At 31.6% G+C, this 17,383-nt stretch overlaps 1 long non-coding RNA gene across 1 annotated transcript; it reads left to right on the top strand.

Moving 5' to 3' along the window:
- The first annotated feature begins 470 nt into the window (after positions 1–470).
- On the top strand, positions 471–5,875 carry LOC111405748. The gene is made up of 4 exons (XR_002704884.1): positions 471–2,905; positions 3,222–3,267; positions 3,383–3,555; positions 5,229–5,875. It is a non-coding gene; the product is annotated as an uncharacterized LOC111405748 (long non-coding RNA).
- Positions 5,876–17,383: the final 11,508 nt, after the last annotated feature.

The raw sequence follows: 17,383 nt of genomic DNA, 5'->3' as shown, positions 1-17,383 counted from the left end.
AATTCAGAATCCTTGGAATGGTTGAACAACTTGATGTCTTATGTATCCGTGGGACATAAAGCATACTTTGTTTTATTAAATTCATTGCAAGAATCACACTTTGTAAGAATACGAATGATGCAACAAAATGACCAAACAGATTGTAAATATTCATTACATGGTTATCCACTTGCATTCCAAGTATTTTTCTTTTATTTTTCCATGTTACATATAATTTAATCATATAAAAACTTTAATATATTTTTTATTTTTATTTCAGTATTGGATATATGAAGCTTTTCTTGAAATTTGACAACAATTCGGACGTCGTATCCGTACAAGATTCCAGTCTCCACAAATGCATAAATGTAAGTCCAAAATAGTATTAACAGAACAAATCGTTAAACAATTTTTGGCTACTCAACAGGTATGATTTATTTCAATTTACAATTAAATATGTGTTTAATTATTTATAAATAAATTTAAAAACATAAATCTAATATTTTATTACAATTATAGATCAAAGTAATTGCAGCATTGAATCCTACAGAAGAAGAATTAGAAACATTTTGGTATACAAATCTTTCAATACCAGCTGACAACCAGCACCGTATACTAGACGGCATTGTCAATGGTGAATCCAATAATATAACACAACAAATTCCAGCTGATAACATACATATGCAAGAAACAACTATATGCACTTCAGCTAGAATTGGATCTACTTCTTCTGATAGCTCACACTATGTAATTAGACAAGATATGGATCAGATGTTCAACATATACGGGACAACAAGTACTGTCAGATGTATTTGGTTTCTATGACGAATTAAAAACGCAAATGATTGAAAAATCAACAAAACAAGAAACTCGCTAGCATACAATTCTTAAAATGCAAGAAGCTCACTGCCAAATAATTCTTGATAATCAAAAATAATTTTTTGAACATCAGCAAAAAAGCTAACAAAACTATTTCCATAGCATGCAATCTTATGTGGATACCAGTTTCAGTTCAGTCAAATCTTACATTGATGAACAAAATCAAAGTATGCAGAATAAGTTATTCGATTGGAAATCACACATGGAAACGATTGTCAGCTCTATACAATGAGATGTGCCGCCTCGTACAAGTCCAATTGAATTCAAAATCCCTTTAGCATCTGATCATGCTGAAGACGTGGAAAGGTCGATGAAACAAAAAAAAAAGTAAGCAAAAACAAACACAATCTTCATCAACAACGCCAACTAATACTTTTGAAGAAGCCTTCAACAAGTACAAAAACATTAGAGAATGGCTATTACAAAATCCATTGGGGTAAGATATTCAATTTTACGTTGCTAACTTAAATATTATAATTTGTATTTTACTCATTTAACACTAATTAAAATTTTCTTATGCGGTGCATATTGGAACGATGGAATCGACAATCTATACGGAAGACAATCGCTAGAAAATATACTAGATGAAACAAAAAATATAAATATTGTGGTAAGTAAAATTTAATAATCATAATTCATTTTTCTCCATTATTCATATATCGAATTTACATTTTTTTACTAGCATGTTGATGTAGAATTAAAACTATTGAGAAGACTTATTACCGCCGGCTCTCCTCTGCTTTCTAAAGAATATGCAATCATGAACCTTAGATTCGAAACTGAATGTGTTCATTGGTATACAAATACGAAAGAAGGAATTGATCATTCTACAACTAATTTCAACGCATTACAACGATACATAAAAGGAGAATTGCTTGTATCTGCTCGATCGTGGATAACATACAACTATTTATTAATTCCATCAGCATATTCAGGCAACACTTGGTTTCTTTTTCTTGTTGATTTTCGAAAGTTGAAATTTCATATATATGATTGCAGCCACAACATTCATACATCGGAAGAAATCAGAGCACGTGCAGAACCAGTATTGACGGTAGTGGAATCATTATTAATCTTTGCAGACATTTTCTCTAGCAAACCTAGTTTAAGAAAACATAGAAATAAACGTATGCAATTAAAAATCATACCGTATCTACCTTGTCAAAAGATTGGGTAAACATCTCAACAATTTACCATGATATTTAATTTTACTTTATATTTACAGTATTAGCATAATCTAACTTCAAACTATTTTTCTATAGGTCAAATTCTAGAGTTTTTCTTCTCAAATACATAAAATGCTTCGTTTTTGGATATCCATTGGAATCAGTTTCGCCAAAGAAGATAAGTTTATACAGACAAAAAATCGCAACAGATATCTGTCAGAATGAATATTTTTTACGTCCCCATTTATCCTAATTCTAACGAATCATCAAAATACAATAAGATTCTTAAAATACAGTAAGATTCCTTTATCAAAATTCAAAGTATAATCTTATATTCATAACTTTAAAATTTTTTATTTCAAATATTTTTGTATATGAAAATAAATGTAGGTTATTCAATAACAAATATTTGGCACTTCTGGTGATCTTGCCAACAAAGAAACCTTCCCTGCACTGTTTAACCTTTATCGTCAGGTTTGACTTTAATTAATTAATTTATTTTTTTGGCTTCTATACTTCTCTTAACTATTGGAAATACTTTACGACCAAGGCATTTGATCAATTGAATGAACAAGTAGAACAAATGAATGAAATGAACCTTGTGGTAGGTTTTGGTATTAAGTGTACATTTCTTAAGAATGATGAACCTTCGTAAATGGTCTTCACATATGCATTTGAGGGGAATTATATTTCTGGTACTTGATAGGAGTCTTGGTGAAAGCTTAATACGAGAATCTTTTAAATAGAAACATTTTTTCATTTGCTAATCTCGGATTTGCTTGAAGTTCATTGCAGGGATTTTTGCAATTAAATGAAGTTCACATTTTTGGGTATGTGAGGACTTAAATTTCACATCATGAATTAAGAAATCGTATACAAGGGTAAGATTATTGTATTCTTAGTCCAAATGAATCAAATAATATAATTATAGACATCTGTTATTTTATTTTTTGATCTATATACTTAATAGGAGTAAAGATATTCCTGCTATAATTTTTATACTCATGGATGAAATTTTCTATTTCTTTTTGTGGATAATGCATGTGCCGACTTCCCAGTATCTATTGACCTTTTAATTAATGATTGTAGATGCCTTTCTTCAGGAAATGAAGGCTTAGAAGATGTATCAAAGTTTCTGCGATTAGTTAGTACATGACTTCCCACTTATATTTCCTTGTTTTTTTGAACTTTTTACAGATGAGCTAAATAAGCTGATTTGTTACGGCTCATGAAGATTAAATATGTAAGTGACTCTTATGATACTACAGAAGGATTTCAAGTTTCCCAAGTCCTCTATTTTATTTTTATGGTTATTTCAATTTTAAAACCTCTCCCTAACCCTCCAAAATTGCTCTTAGGAAATTTTGAGAATCTGTAAAAATTTCAACCACAATTTTCCTATTGACCATAAATCGTAATATCGAAGCAATGGATTTCAACCATACAAAGATTCCGAATTCGAAGAAGATAAGATGAAGATGAAGTGAAACTCTGTAGATCATCATTTGAATAGCAACAGTATGAACGAAGGGTAAGTTATGGTTACAATAAATGTCGATTATTTTTTTCTTTCAATTTTTGGGGGTTTTCGTTGAACATTTTCATCCTCTAATTGTTGTCATTGTGATTTTTCTGCTTTATTGATTTGGATTTGGATTTGATTTCTGAATCAGTGTCTTTTGAATGGTTCTTCAATCACACTAATTTCTTCTTCAAGTTGAGTCATCAACGTTGAACGTAGTTACTACATCTTTGTATTTTTTAACTCAAATAATCACTCTTTTTTCTTCAAATCTCTATCTATTGCTTTTGAAAAGAAGATTATTATTTAGGATTGTGCTTGTGTCAAATTCTTCCATTGATTCATGAATAACTAATAAGTTGCTTCAATTTTCATCTGCTAGGCTTCAAGATTGAGCTTTTTGGTTCATCTTTTGCAATTAAATGATGATTGTGGATTTTTAGTCAAGAATGCTTGTTGTTTTTACCATCCTTAATTAATCTTCAGTCTCGATTGATTTTCTTTATTTCGGGTTTTTCTGTTGGTAAGCAAAAAGAAAGTACATTTTTGTTTTCATGAATAAGAAAAGGGGTACTTTTTCTTATAGATCCGCTCTTACTAATTCCTTTAAGAGCACATTATTGTTAGCTTTTTTGCGTAACAAAATTAACATTTAAAATAGAAAAAGAAATAATAAAAGCATACTATTGTATTTTTTTTGTTATACTTTTTATTTTTATTATTTGTCAAGTATTTGTTTAGGGAACTTTAAAGTTGAGATTAGTTCAAATTAAATTTCTTTTTTAAGTTCAACAACTTATTATTGTGTTCTCTTCCATGTGGAGGGGGTGAAATTCCTTAGTAGTAGATGATGATTTTTTTGTAAATAAAGTGAAGATTAAGTGGTTTAGTTTAAGGGGTGCCTGAGAATGCATTTTTTTTTGGAGGATTTAATGTTATTTTTGTAATCGGAATTTCAATTGTAGAATAAAGTGTGACTCACTTAATTGAATATAAGACCCAGGCTTGTCCAATGAGACTAGGAGTCTTCTACCTAGGTTCTTCGATGGAAGTAATGAAGAGGAAGGGCACCAATATTATGTTTAGACCCCTACCTTTGGGGTAGATGAACAACTACATAAGACTCCAAGCCATATGGTCTTAAATAGGTCTAGCGAGGTTGTTTCACTTTTTATCCAGCAAGGTAAGAAAGGAACCAATCAAGATGTCATGCTTGTTTGGGAGTTTAACTTCTTTCTTTGCATTAAAACAATTAGATCGAATATTATTATTGATATTGTTTCAAACTTTCAATTTTATTTAGTGGCTTCGCAATGTTAGATAATCTAAGACAAGTTGTAGATAGAGAACATGTCATGTGATGTCAAGCCTATGATAATATTGTGTTATAAAGTTTTGGCAATAAATATTGTTTTTAATTATGTAGTATGTTTTTTACACTATTTTTTAAGCTCAAAATGTCAATGTTTTTTACCATCACCTTATTTTCCTTATTCTACAATGTTTATGGAACCTCTGCAAGTAGGTTCAATCCGCTATATCCTAAAGTTCTTACAAATGGAAGTTAGGATTGCATTATTTTTGTAATATCGTTTAATTTTAAGTGTTTTAGCAATAATCATCTACCTATTTTGTAAGTTCAAATTCTTTAATGTAGCTATGCTAAATTTTTATTCCCACAGACTGTCCTATAGCTTCCATCGCTTGTCATGCCCAAGGAGAAATTTTAATTGTAGCTATAACTGCAGGCCACAAGGTTAGAAATTTCAAACATTAAACTACCGTTAGTTTAATTTTGGACTCTCTTCACTGTTGTTGACTTTGTGATATGTAACATCTATACGTGTGGCGCTACAATAGAAGAGGAAAGACTTCCTCACCAACAATTATCCTTGAGACACCGCTTTTCACTCTGAGTTGTAGTTATTCCGTTTTGAAGGTGCCCAAAAACTATAGACGCTGTAGCTTGTTACCGACTAATGATTGTATTCAGTTTTCATTGTTGCATCTATTCAATCAATTGATGCACTTTACATTAAGATTCTTCATTTTGTAATGATTCTTTTTTGCATTGTCATTTTATAGATTGTGATTTTAGGTACAATAAAAGTATAAATCACAAAAAACAAAAGGGTAAATTTTCTGTAGTATTATGCTTCTACTTATTTTATGATTTGGTGCATTTAAACTTTATGAACTAAGTTGCAAATTTATTTAGTTTAATTTGTTCTTAGGATACAAATATCACATACCTTGGCTGCTTAAACATATGGCATAAGAAAGCATTAAAAAAAGTCGACGCTTATCATGGACGGAGTGTGCTTCTTAATAAGAGGTAGTATGTTTCTTTCGATTTTTTGTTATAATTCTTTCACCGGTGATACATATTGTTCACTATGTGTTTACGGTTTATGAACTTTGACTGAATTTTTTTTGTTATTTTCATCTTTTGGCTCTACTTTTTTATGTTTTTCCCCCCTTTTTATACATATAATTTTTTCATTATTTTTCTTCTATGTGTAAGGTTTACTGATTTGCAGTTAAATTTTATGTTTCATCATATGCTCATCTTCTTGAATAAGAAGTCATCTGGACTTGGAAGATGCGAAGACAGAAGATGTGTCTAAAGACAAAACTGTAGCTGTAACTCTTGAGAACCTCTACTTTCCTCAATGGTTTTTGGAAACGATGAATTCTTTATAATTTCAATTTATGTAGAAAAATAAAAAAGATCAGTCCATCATTTGAAGAATTCTGTTTATATAATTGACACCGATCTATCCATTCATAAATGTTTTATTTTTCAAGTAAGATGTTTATTTCAATTTCCTAACTAGCAAAGCCGGATAAAGTTATAGAACAACTTGATGTCAAAACAATTGCTGCCTTACATTGGAGTATCATGTGAAAGCTTTTGCTTAATTTCTATGTCAATTGAAGGGAAAAAAATGATAATAATAACAACTTGACAAAATCATCATTTTCAAGTTCATTATTGTATTTCACCTTATAAATTACTGCTCCCTCTTTGTTCAAATTTAAAATTAACCATTGCATCTTTATAAAACATTATTTACTTTGTTTATTAAAATTTTGTAATACAATCTTCCATCAATTCTTAAAATTCAAGACGCTAATAATTTCCTTAAAATAATGCAATCCGTGCATTGCACGGAGCATAAACTAGTATTACAAAAAGAATGAATTTTGGAAGATTAAGATTTAGCCTGCACTCATTATCGACCACGTATTTTTTCAATAAAATAATTTTGTGCATGGAGCCATATCTTTTCAATGATTTTTAATCACAAATTTTTCAAAAAAAATCACTTTTGTTACAAAATTTATTGTTGAAAAAATTTCATCAAACAGCCCCTTATGGTTGAAGTTTGTTTTATTTTATTGCTTTAAGCTTTTAGATATAAATATTACTTCTTTGTGTTTTAGATGGCTCTACTATAAGTATTATGACTTCAGACTAATATATTTAGGTCTCATTTGGGAGTGATTTTGAAAATTGATTTTTTTACCGTTAGGATAAAAGTGGAGGCCATCTGTGAGAGAAGAAGTCAAACTTTACATCTAAAATAGTGAAATAACGATTAAAAATCAATTTTTTTGGTTGAAAAATCACTCCCAAACAGCCTTTATATAAGTCATATTTATCTAAAGAGCTTATAGAAGCCGACTAGCAAGTAAACTTGTTAAAGTATAAATTGACCTAATGAATCTTAGCCCCTATTTGTTATCGTTTAACAAATTAGATTATTTGTTACAGTAACATTTTCTATCACACAATAAAATATTCTATAGACAAATCAATAAACTTTCTTTAAATTTTAACTACACATTCTTCAAAAAGTAATATTTTAAACTTTTTAATTTCTCTCATAATGGGAGATAAACAAGCTCTTAAATTTTGGCTAAAAAATCACATTAATTATTCAATAGAAAAATGAAAGATATTTAAGCATTTTGTTCTTAGATACTATTCCTCTATTTTGTGCAACTTAACCCATGTTTGTCATCTTTTAACAAATTAAATTGTTTGTTATAATAATATTTTTCACCACATATTCACACAATAAAATATTTAATACACTAAGCAATAAAGTTTCTTTAAGCCCTCGTTTAGCTCCCGTTTTGTAGAAATGGAAATGGGTGGAATTTTTTTTTTTAAATAAGTAGTTGAAAAAGAAAGAAAAGTTTTCGATTTACGTCTAATATTATTTTATGAAAAATTGTATGGTTAAAAATAAGAGAGAAAAAAATGAAATGTAATAGAATGAAAATTAATGGGGTCAAACAGGGGCTACACTTTAACTATACATTTTCTAAAAATACTATTCAAAACTCTATAATTTCTCCCATAACAAAAGACAAACAAGCTCTTAAACACTTAATTAAAATTCAAATCAAAGTCAACAATTAATTTTAATCACATATTTTACAGGGTTAACAACTTTTTAAATATATATTCGATCAAATTTTACCAAAATATAGTAGAAATATAAGTTTTATCTACACCAAATAGGAGCTATATAATCAATCGAGGGATGGATCAAATCCGTAAACAAGTAACATTTTCTTTTAAATTGAATAAACTGTTCAATTTGATTTTAAATGATTTTTAAAGGTTGAAATTTAAATTTAAACATTTCTAAACAGTTCAGTACCTGTTTGTCATCATTTAACATATTAAATTGTTTGTTATAGTGATATTCTCTACCACATATTTACACAATAAAATATTCTATACATAAACCAATAAAATTTTATTGAATTTTAACCACACATTTTTAATTCTCCCATAATGAGAGACAATTAGGCTCTTAATTCGAGGGTTTAATTAAAAATTAAAATGATGCCAACCCTCATCAATTATTTTGCCTCCGGGCTCCATTAAAAATTAATTTTGGAATAATAATTTTTTGAAGGATATACGGTTAAAAATAAGAAAAAAAATTACATTTAAGCGTAATAGTATTTTATTGAAAAAAGTATAATTAAAAATAAATAAATAAAATATTTTGAAAATGAAGCATTTTCAAGAATGTCCAATTTTAGGGGTGTGAGTTGAAAAGTGTCATATTTTGATAATCCGTGCAAAAATGTCTAATTTCTATATCGAATTATCTACTTTACCCTCATGAAAAGATTAATCAATTTCATATCAATTTGACACAATTTTTTAGAAGAGCAAGTAGCTTCTATGAGAAGCCACAATAATGTTGCTATTACCTAGGTGAGTCCACTTGCCTACGTTTTTAATTAGATTTTAATCAATTATTCTAGAACAAATGAAGAAGAAGCATAAATTCCATTAACACATACAAAGAAGTATATGATTCCAACTCTAAAGAAATCATTTTATTTCATGTGAAGAAATTTACTGTCGTCGAAATTTGAAGCTAATGAGGCTCTCATCATTTCTCGGTCGAAAGTATATTTCTTTGAACTCTCATTTTTTTAATAAGTTGTATTTAGTTGTTGTTGTTGTTATATATGTTCAAATCTCAATTTTTTGATAAGGTATTTTTTCCTTTCAATGGAAAAAATTATCCAAACACTGAGTATATATTTTTTGTACCATTCATCTTAAATAATTTATTTAGATAATATACTTCTGTATTTAGAATATCATTTCTGGTGGAATAAATTCTTGCAAAAATGGTGGTTGAAGCTAAAGAAGAAGATAAATGCATGGAATCCCATCATTTCATTCTCGATATTTTATAAATGTCGATAATAATAGTATAAATGTCATTCACGACATTTATAAACATCGAGAATGATATTTATACTATCATTTTCGACACTGCAAAATGTTGACAATAACATTAAAAACTTGACTAAGTCCGGAAAATTTCGTGTATAGCATTTCACATATTGCGTGTAGGTAGCATTTTCGTTTTCGATTTTTGTTAGTGGCTGACAGTATTGTTGTTTATGACATGCAGGTATGAGAGATGTTAAGAGATTTGTTGTCTCGTATGGTGGTAGATTCATCAACATGGACGACGGGTGGAAGTGGTTAGGGAACCGAACAACATCAATTGTTGTTCGACGTGATATTACATATGAAGAGCTTGTACATAAATTATTCGAGAAGCTGAATGTTGATAGAATGAAGTTCCGAATTCAATTGAAATTTACAGTTCCGAACATGAATATACCCCCTGTTGATGTAGCCGACGATGATGATTTGCAATGGTTTATGTCTGTTCACACAGAAGCAGCATTGTGTGTAATTGCAGATGAATATAATGTTGGAGAGCACGAACTGCATGTCAGAGTTGAGACTTTGTCGCCAATAGAAGATGCATTATGTGGACGCGACGAAGTTGGTATGTGCGAACTATAAGAGCCACGAACGATTGATAATACGGATGAAGGTTTAGGTGAAGGGAATTTGTTTATTCGAAATACAATTGAGTTGATTGATGAAGAGGACATTGTGAAGAATCAGATTTGTTTAGTAAGCAACAGTTACACACAAGGCTTCAACTTAAGACTTTGAAAGAGAAGTTTCATTTCAAGGTTAAAAAGTCGAATCCTAGATCTCTTACTGTGTGTTGTGTCGATACTACATGCCATTGACCAGCGTGAACTTCTAAGATAAAAACTTCAGAAATATTTAAGATTTGAGAGTACATCCCTGAGCACACATGTTCTCTAGACGTTCGACGAAATGCACAAAATCACGCAACGAGTGCAGTAATTGGGCATCATATAACGCGAAGGTTGGACGATGCAAACCAATCATACGTTCCTGCGGGTATTATTGGGGATATGGAATGTGAGTTTGGTGTACGGATTACCTACAACAAAGCGTGGAGGGCTAAAGAGAAGGGATTTTGATTTCTTCGTGGTACACCCGAAGAAAGTTTTCAGAAATTGCCATCATACTATCAAATGTTAATCGAGAAAAATCTAGGAACTAATGCATACATTGAACTCGACTTGAATAATAGGTTATCGTACTTCTTCTTAGCGTTCAAGCCTAGTGTATGTGATTTTCGAGAGTACATGAGGCCAGTAATTTGTGTTGATGGAAGTAATTTGAAGGGCCAATATAAGAGAACACTACTAGTAGCTGCAGCGCAAGATGCTAACCTACAAATATATCCTCTTGGTTGGAGTGTTGTTGATGAGGAAACAAATATATCGTGGTATTGGTTCTTTGCGAAGTTGAAAGATGTCGTTAATGATTCAAATTAGCTAGTGTTTGTGTCGGATGTGATAAAGAGTATTAAGTGGGTAATTACGAGGTTGTTCCCACTTTCTCACCATGGTGCCTGCATTTGGCATATCGAGAAAAATCTTATTGCTAGGTATAGCAGTAGCAATATCATATTCTTGTTCAAGCAAGCGGCGCTAGCATACCGCGTATCGAAATTTGATCAGTTCATGACACAGATAAGAACCATTCGATCGTCAATGGCATTTTACTTGGAACGTGCCGGTATATCCTCCTGGTCACGGGCAAATTTTGTTGGTAATCGGTACAACGTTATGACGAATAACATTACGGAGTCACTGAATTCAGTCCTAAGGCGACAACGAAGTTTCCCTATAACCTCGTTGGTCGAAAATATTACGTCATTGATGCAACGATGGTTCTACGAGAGAAAAAGCGCATCCATGAAATGTCGTACAACTATGACACCAAAAATTGATGATGAATTGAGAAAATCATTCGACGCCGGTGCAACTTTACCCGTACGAAATTTGGATAAACTTGTTTTTGAGGTAGGTGTAGCTACCGAACTTTGTACTGTCGACCTTATAGGTAACACATGTTCATGTTGAGAGTTTCAGATGCGAAAAATCTCATGTTCACATGCATCCCGAGTTGCTTACGCAAAAGAAAAATCATTGTATAATTTGTGCTCCCTTTACTACACCACATAATGTTGGCAAGCTGCGTACAATGAAGTTCTTCACCCCGTTGGCCGAGAGTCAGATTGGGTTGTTCCTCAGTCTATTCGTTCCGTCGAAGTTTTACCCTTGAATATACGTAGAGCACCAGGTCAACCTCCTACCCAACGTCAACGGTCAAAAACTGAAAGGTCGACTTTGACACGAAAATGAGGCCGATGTGGGGGTTTTGGACATAACAAGCAAACATGTTAGAATTTGACATCTTTAAGTGACACGTATACTTGAATGACATTATGTATTCTGATCGTCAAATGTCCTGATAACATGGATTATCAATGTTTTGAATATATTTTTTTGTATTACTTGCTTTCTATCTTAGTTGTTCATCTCCTGTTTTGAATGTTGTTGAACATATTTTTTACTTTACTTCTTCTTGTTTCTTTCTTCGTTCTCTCTTCATAGCACTTATTTGTAATTGCTGATTCTAAAATTAAGTTTGTAATACATTCTGAATCCTTTATACGGATTCATCCCATTTTTTGTGATTTTTCTCTTATATTATCCTTGTCGTTCAAAATTTTATAGCACACGAACAGAAAAATTCGTATGGGCATTTCACTAAATACAAACAACACTTAATTTTAGAATGTCGTAATGGATACAAACAAGAAAGCCCAGGTTTGGGGTATAACTACAAACAAGGGAAATGATGATCACATATATTCTTATGAGTATTTCATTACGATATCATTTCGTTCCTCATATAAGGGAACAATCATATATCTAATTCATCATTGAGATTTTCTTAATCATTGTAAACACAATGTGGTAATGGATACAAAAGCAACCCATGAATGACTCGTTCTCCTAAGTTATTGGAGCAGACAAAATGGTAATCACAACAAAAGGAAGCCACGACTTCAATGCATGTCGTAGACAACTATTATACAAAATGGTGATCACCCCAAAAAATATCCATCACCTATATGAATTTTATAGCACTAGTATATGTATGTAAACATTTTACTTACGATGATTGCATCTTCTACATATCCTCCACCATGGACAAAGAGGACATATCACTATGATACTCCTCATCAGAGCTTATGATGATCACATCTTCATTTTTGACAGGAACTACTCCAACATTTTCATCCAACAACACATGATGTGCTTGTGGTTTGACCTCTACTGGGACGATCTCACGATGAACTTGAATTGGTTCAATTTCGTCGATTAGATTCAAAAAAAGGAATGGGTTGAAGATAAACCCTACGATGGCGGTTCGAAGGTTGACGAACATATGGAACAAAGGCATTGCTTTCATCATCCAAATCCGAGTCTATGATGATCGGGTTGTCCACGGACAACTCGGAGAGGTCGAAAGTGATAATAACATCAATAAAAGGGGTATGTTGAGTTGATGAAGACATGATCAATGGAAAAACTAACTAGTGCTATGAATTTGTTAAATTCCCGTCTGTGCATATTTAAGTAAAGTCCAGCATTTTATAGTGGAGAAACACTTGTCTGTTGAATGCTTGAGAAAATATCTCACCAACCAATATGGTTGAAATCATTCATGGTGATTATTTTATAACTTTTTTTCACATCAATATGGTTGAAAATGTACTTGTGCATGGCATACCAATTTTAATTGCTATAGTAATTATAAACCTACTTGCTACAGTTTTTGCAGTTAATACTCCAATTGGTTGCCTTCACTTTTCATTAAAATTGGTTGGATCATATTTATCTTGACATTTGATGCCGTTCTCGACATTTGGAACGTCGTTATCGACATTAAATAGTTGTTAATCTCGACCTTGACATTACAGTTGTCTAGAATAACATTTGGACCAAAAGAGGAGATTTCTCTACATTTCAACGATTTCTTGACGTTTGATATGTCGTTCTCGACATTACATAGCTGTGAATTTCGACGCTTGCTATTTTATGTCTAGAATGACAGTTTGAGAACATATTACATATCATCATACAAATTGAAATATGCAAATCACTGTGTAAACCAAAATACATATTATGTACCACCTCATAAACTAAAATACATGTTACGTATCACCACATAAAGCAAAATACATATTGCAAACGACACTATCATGAACTGGCTGATCATCAACAGTCACACAAGCAAAGTACAGCTAAGCCATTACAACTTTTTCACTATCGGGGATGAAGAAAGTATTTGTTATGATAAAGATCGACCGTAATCTTTTGTCAGTATAGTGACATCCTCTCTGCTGAAACTGATTCTATTGGATGCCCTAGAACGAAACATTCTATATATTTGAGTACAAACATTATGCAATTTGGCCTGTACAAGAAATGATTTTCGTTAGTCGAAAGTAGTATATACGATAAATTAACTACGGTAGTAAATAACAAGAGTTGAAACGCTCACCCATTTTTCGCACATAGTAGATAAGGTATAATCTCCAGCTTCATTCGTTCATTTCTATGTTTATTTATATCTCGTCTGGTGGACAGGGGTGGACAATATAATAATCCTTGAACGAGTGTACATGTTGCTTCTGCGCGTACCTTGATTGCATCTGGTGTGTGAACATTATTGCTGTAATCGTATATGTGGAATTTTCATTCAGGAATATTGACCAAAAATAGATAAATTCATTGTCTAGATATGAGCTTGAAATTAATAAATACTTGTATCACATCCACGGACGACCAGCTACAGGCAATCTACCATTGACGTAGTCTTCTAGGCGAGTTCCATCCGGTTGACCTCTCTGGTTTCCCATTCAAAATTTCATTTGCCACCTCATTTGCTGAGAACACTCCTCTTCAAATTGAAAGTCCAAAATTGCATATTGTTTATTAACGAGAGTACAACCTTCATTCATACGCTGCCTCAATAATTTCAGCTCCAGCTCAATATGCTAATGAAATAAATACATGTAACATATATTAGACATATTAACTATGAAATCAAATTGATTGTGATTGCTAACCTTCACTCACCGTAATATTCAGATCTTTCGTCAGATCCATTAAAGTTCTCAACATGTCTCTTCCATAGACATTGTCATGGCTATCATCCAAATATGCACTGTATAACATAATTTAAATTACTGTCGAATAAATCAACAGAAAATTGTTGATATCGATATAATAATGTTTAGCATTTGAACTATTCAGAATGAGTTAAATTTGTTACCCAGATTAATTTCTCGATATTCAATTTCTAATGTTTTTGTACTTTTTCAAGTCGCAGTCTTCTAAAGGACGGCCTGTGGATGACAAAGACTGTGTATTTCATCTTCTTTTCCCTTTCTCTTCTTCATATGTCAATACTTTCTGTTGGTTGAGACGTTGATGTCCATGCGGTTAATCAGTAGGATTTGGACTTGCATGGGGAGGAACATTCTGCTGCGTGGAACCTATAATGGCTTCCATGTTGGATTCCCAGTTAGATAATCTATTTAGCATATTCTCATTCTTTTCGTCAATGTAAGATTTGACAGAACATAAACTTGTAACAACATAAGACTGCACGTGCTCTTGTTGCTGTTGGAATAATTCTTCTTGCTTTTGGAGAATCGTCTGATAATGGGCTTCTTGTTGTTACGATTTCTGGGCAATATGAGTGTTAAACATATTTGATAGAGAATTATCCATGTATAACTGCATACCACATTGCATATAATCTTGCAACGATTTGTTATGTTGGTTGAACAGTTGCTTTTGGCTTTCAAGGATAGCATGGTTTAGGGCTCTTGTTTCTTCAACAAATTTTGCCTTCAAGTTGCCACATAGACTGGACACATCTGATATCGTATGCTACCTATACATACCTAAACATTTCTTCCATTCGGTCTTCAGTTACATATCTGGAAGCACCAGAAGCAGAACTAGGCCCAACTTCAGTCAACTTCAGTTGATTCTTGATATACCACGACTGGTTGTTTCTTGCACACGGATGTTATCCGGTATTGGTTGTACTACATTATCTACTTCTCCATTAACAATGACATCTAATATACTATGTTTAATGTCAGCTGGCAGTGAAAAACTTGTGTACCATGGTGTTTGTAATTCTTCTTCCGTAAGCTGCAGCACTGCAATGACTTCGATCTATAATCATAACAAACTATCAAAATCCATTTGTTTAATTGAACTTGTTAATAATTAAATACGAATGTCATTCTAGATTGAAAATAAAAAATTTATACATCTTCAATATCCAAAAATTCCTTAACAATTGATTCCTTCAGTATAGTATTAGGCCTCCAATTATAGATTCATGGAATCTGCACCGTTTCGTATTTACGACGACCAAACTTTTGTCCAATCTATGGAAACGCTTCATATAGCCAATACTGCAACGTAATGAAAGAGAAATGTGACGTGTATAATTTATTCTTTGTACAAAGAAATTATACATAATACGTCAGTAATTAGAATAGGAACAGAATACCTGAAATTTGAGTGATAGCCTTGTAGTGCATACTTATATTTTGTTTGTTGGTTATGTTGCATCCTTAGTATTCTCTCCAATTGTAACTCTTTCAATGAATTTAACAAAAAGAAATATGCTATCCAGCCCCATGGATACGTAAGGAACTCATCAAGATATTCAACCATGTCCAGAGTTCTATAATCAATTTGTCTTGAAGTCGGTTTCAACACACACTCAACCAACATAACTAATCACAACTTAAATTTATCTTCTTCATCTTCACACATGTGGAAAGCTTCAAAAAGCATTCTATTGCGCCATTGAAGTATTGATTTTTAAGACGATCGTTATTATAATAAGTTTCTATGGATGGTTCATGGCAAGGTAGTTCAGTAATGAGGCAAAATTCTTGCATGCCAAACCTAGCAAGATGGTTATCTAACCGTACCCAAAGTTCATTATTTTTGCCACAATGTACAAGTTTCATTATAAATTCGTGTACCAACTTACTAGTAAATTGTTTATCTTTTCCTTTGAAAACAACTCCATAAATAAATCCATAAAAATTACTACACATCAAAGAACATTGTTAATTTGTATCTATGAATTCTAAAAAATCTTTAACGTATTCACGATTTGGATACTGAACGATGATAGTAAAAAACCATTGTTCCGGAGAGAGATCGTATTCTAAAGACATTTGCATGACTTATACAAAAATCAATATTTTTAAACAAATCTAATTATTTTTTTTAGGAAAACTTGTATACTAAACATACTATAAGTATGTGTCCAATTATTCAAGAACTAATATTTTCATTTGATTTTACACATCTAGTATCCTAAAACAAAGTACCGTTAATTGTAAAATTATTTAAGAATTAATATTTCTAAACAAATATAATTTTTTTTTCACGTCTTGTATACTAAAAAAAATTAAAATCAAGTGTAAAAATGTTCAAAAATTAATATTTTAAACAAATCTAATATTTTTGTTTACATATATCGTAAAACATACTAATAGTAGGGGTGTGTTTTTTAAAAAAGAAAATTGTTTCGCATTTCTGTGTGTCACGGCGTCTCCGTGACACACGGAGAGGTCTCGTGATTAATGGAGATGATTTTTTCAAATAAATTATATTTTCGTACCAGAAAAATATATTTTTTTCGATGATATTCAACTAACTGTTAAGTAGCACAAATTTTGAACACAAATTTTGAATTACTTACATTTTTCGATCAAATGAGCGCATTTTTTGAGTGAATGTGAAAAAATCTTTCCAGCTAAATGTCTTTTCAGAGTGAATGTGAAAATAAGACTTTAATTAAAACGTGTGGAGAGTGAGTGAATGTGACAATTAATTCTAACTATATGTATGGATGGGGGAGTGTGAATGTGAGGATAATGAGTGAATAAGAAGAAGTAGTTAAAAGTGTGCATGCGAGTAAATGCCAGAATCATTTTGTTGTGTTATGATAATTCAATGTTGTTAATAGATTCTGTATATAGTGAAT

The sequence above is a fragment of the Olea europaea genome, chromosome 12, assembly GCF_002742605.1.
Source record: "Olea europaea var. sylvestris chromosome 12, O_europaea_v1, whole genome shotgun sequence".
Lineage (NCBI taxonomy): Eukaryota > Viridiplantae > Streptophyta > Magnoliopsida > Lamiales > Oleaceae > Olea > Olea europaea.
The sequence above is the reverse complement of the archived record's forward strand: the minus strand, read 5'-3'. Positions and strand labels throughout refer to the sequence as shown.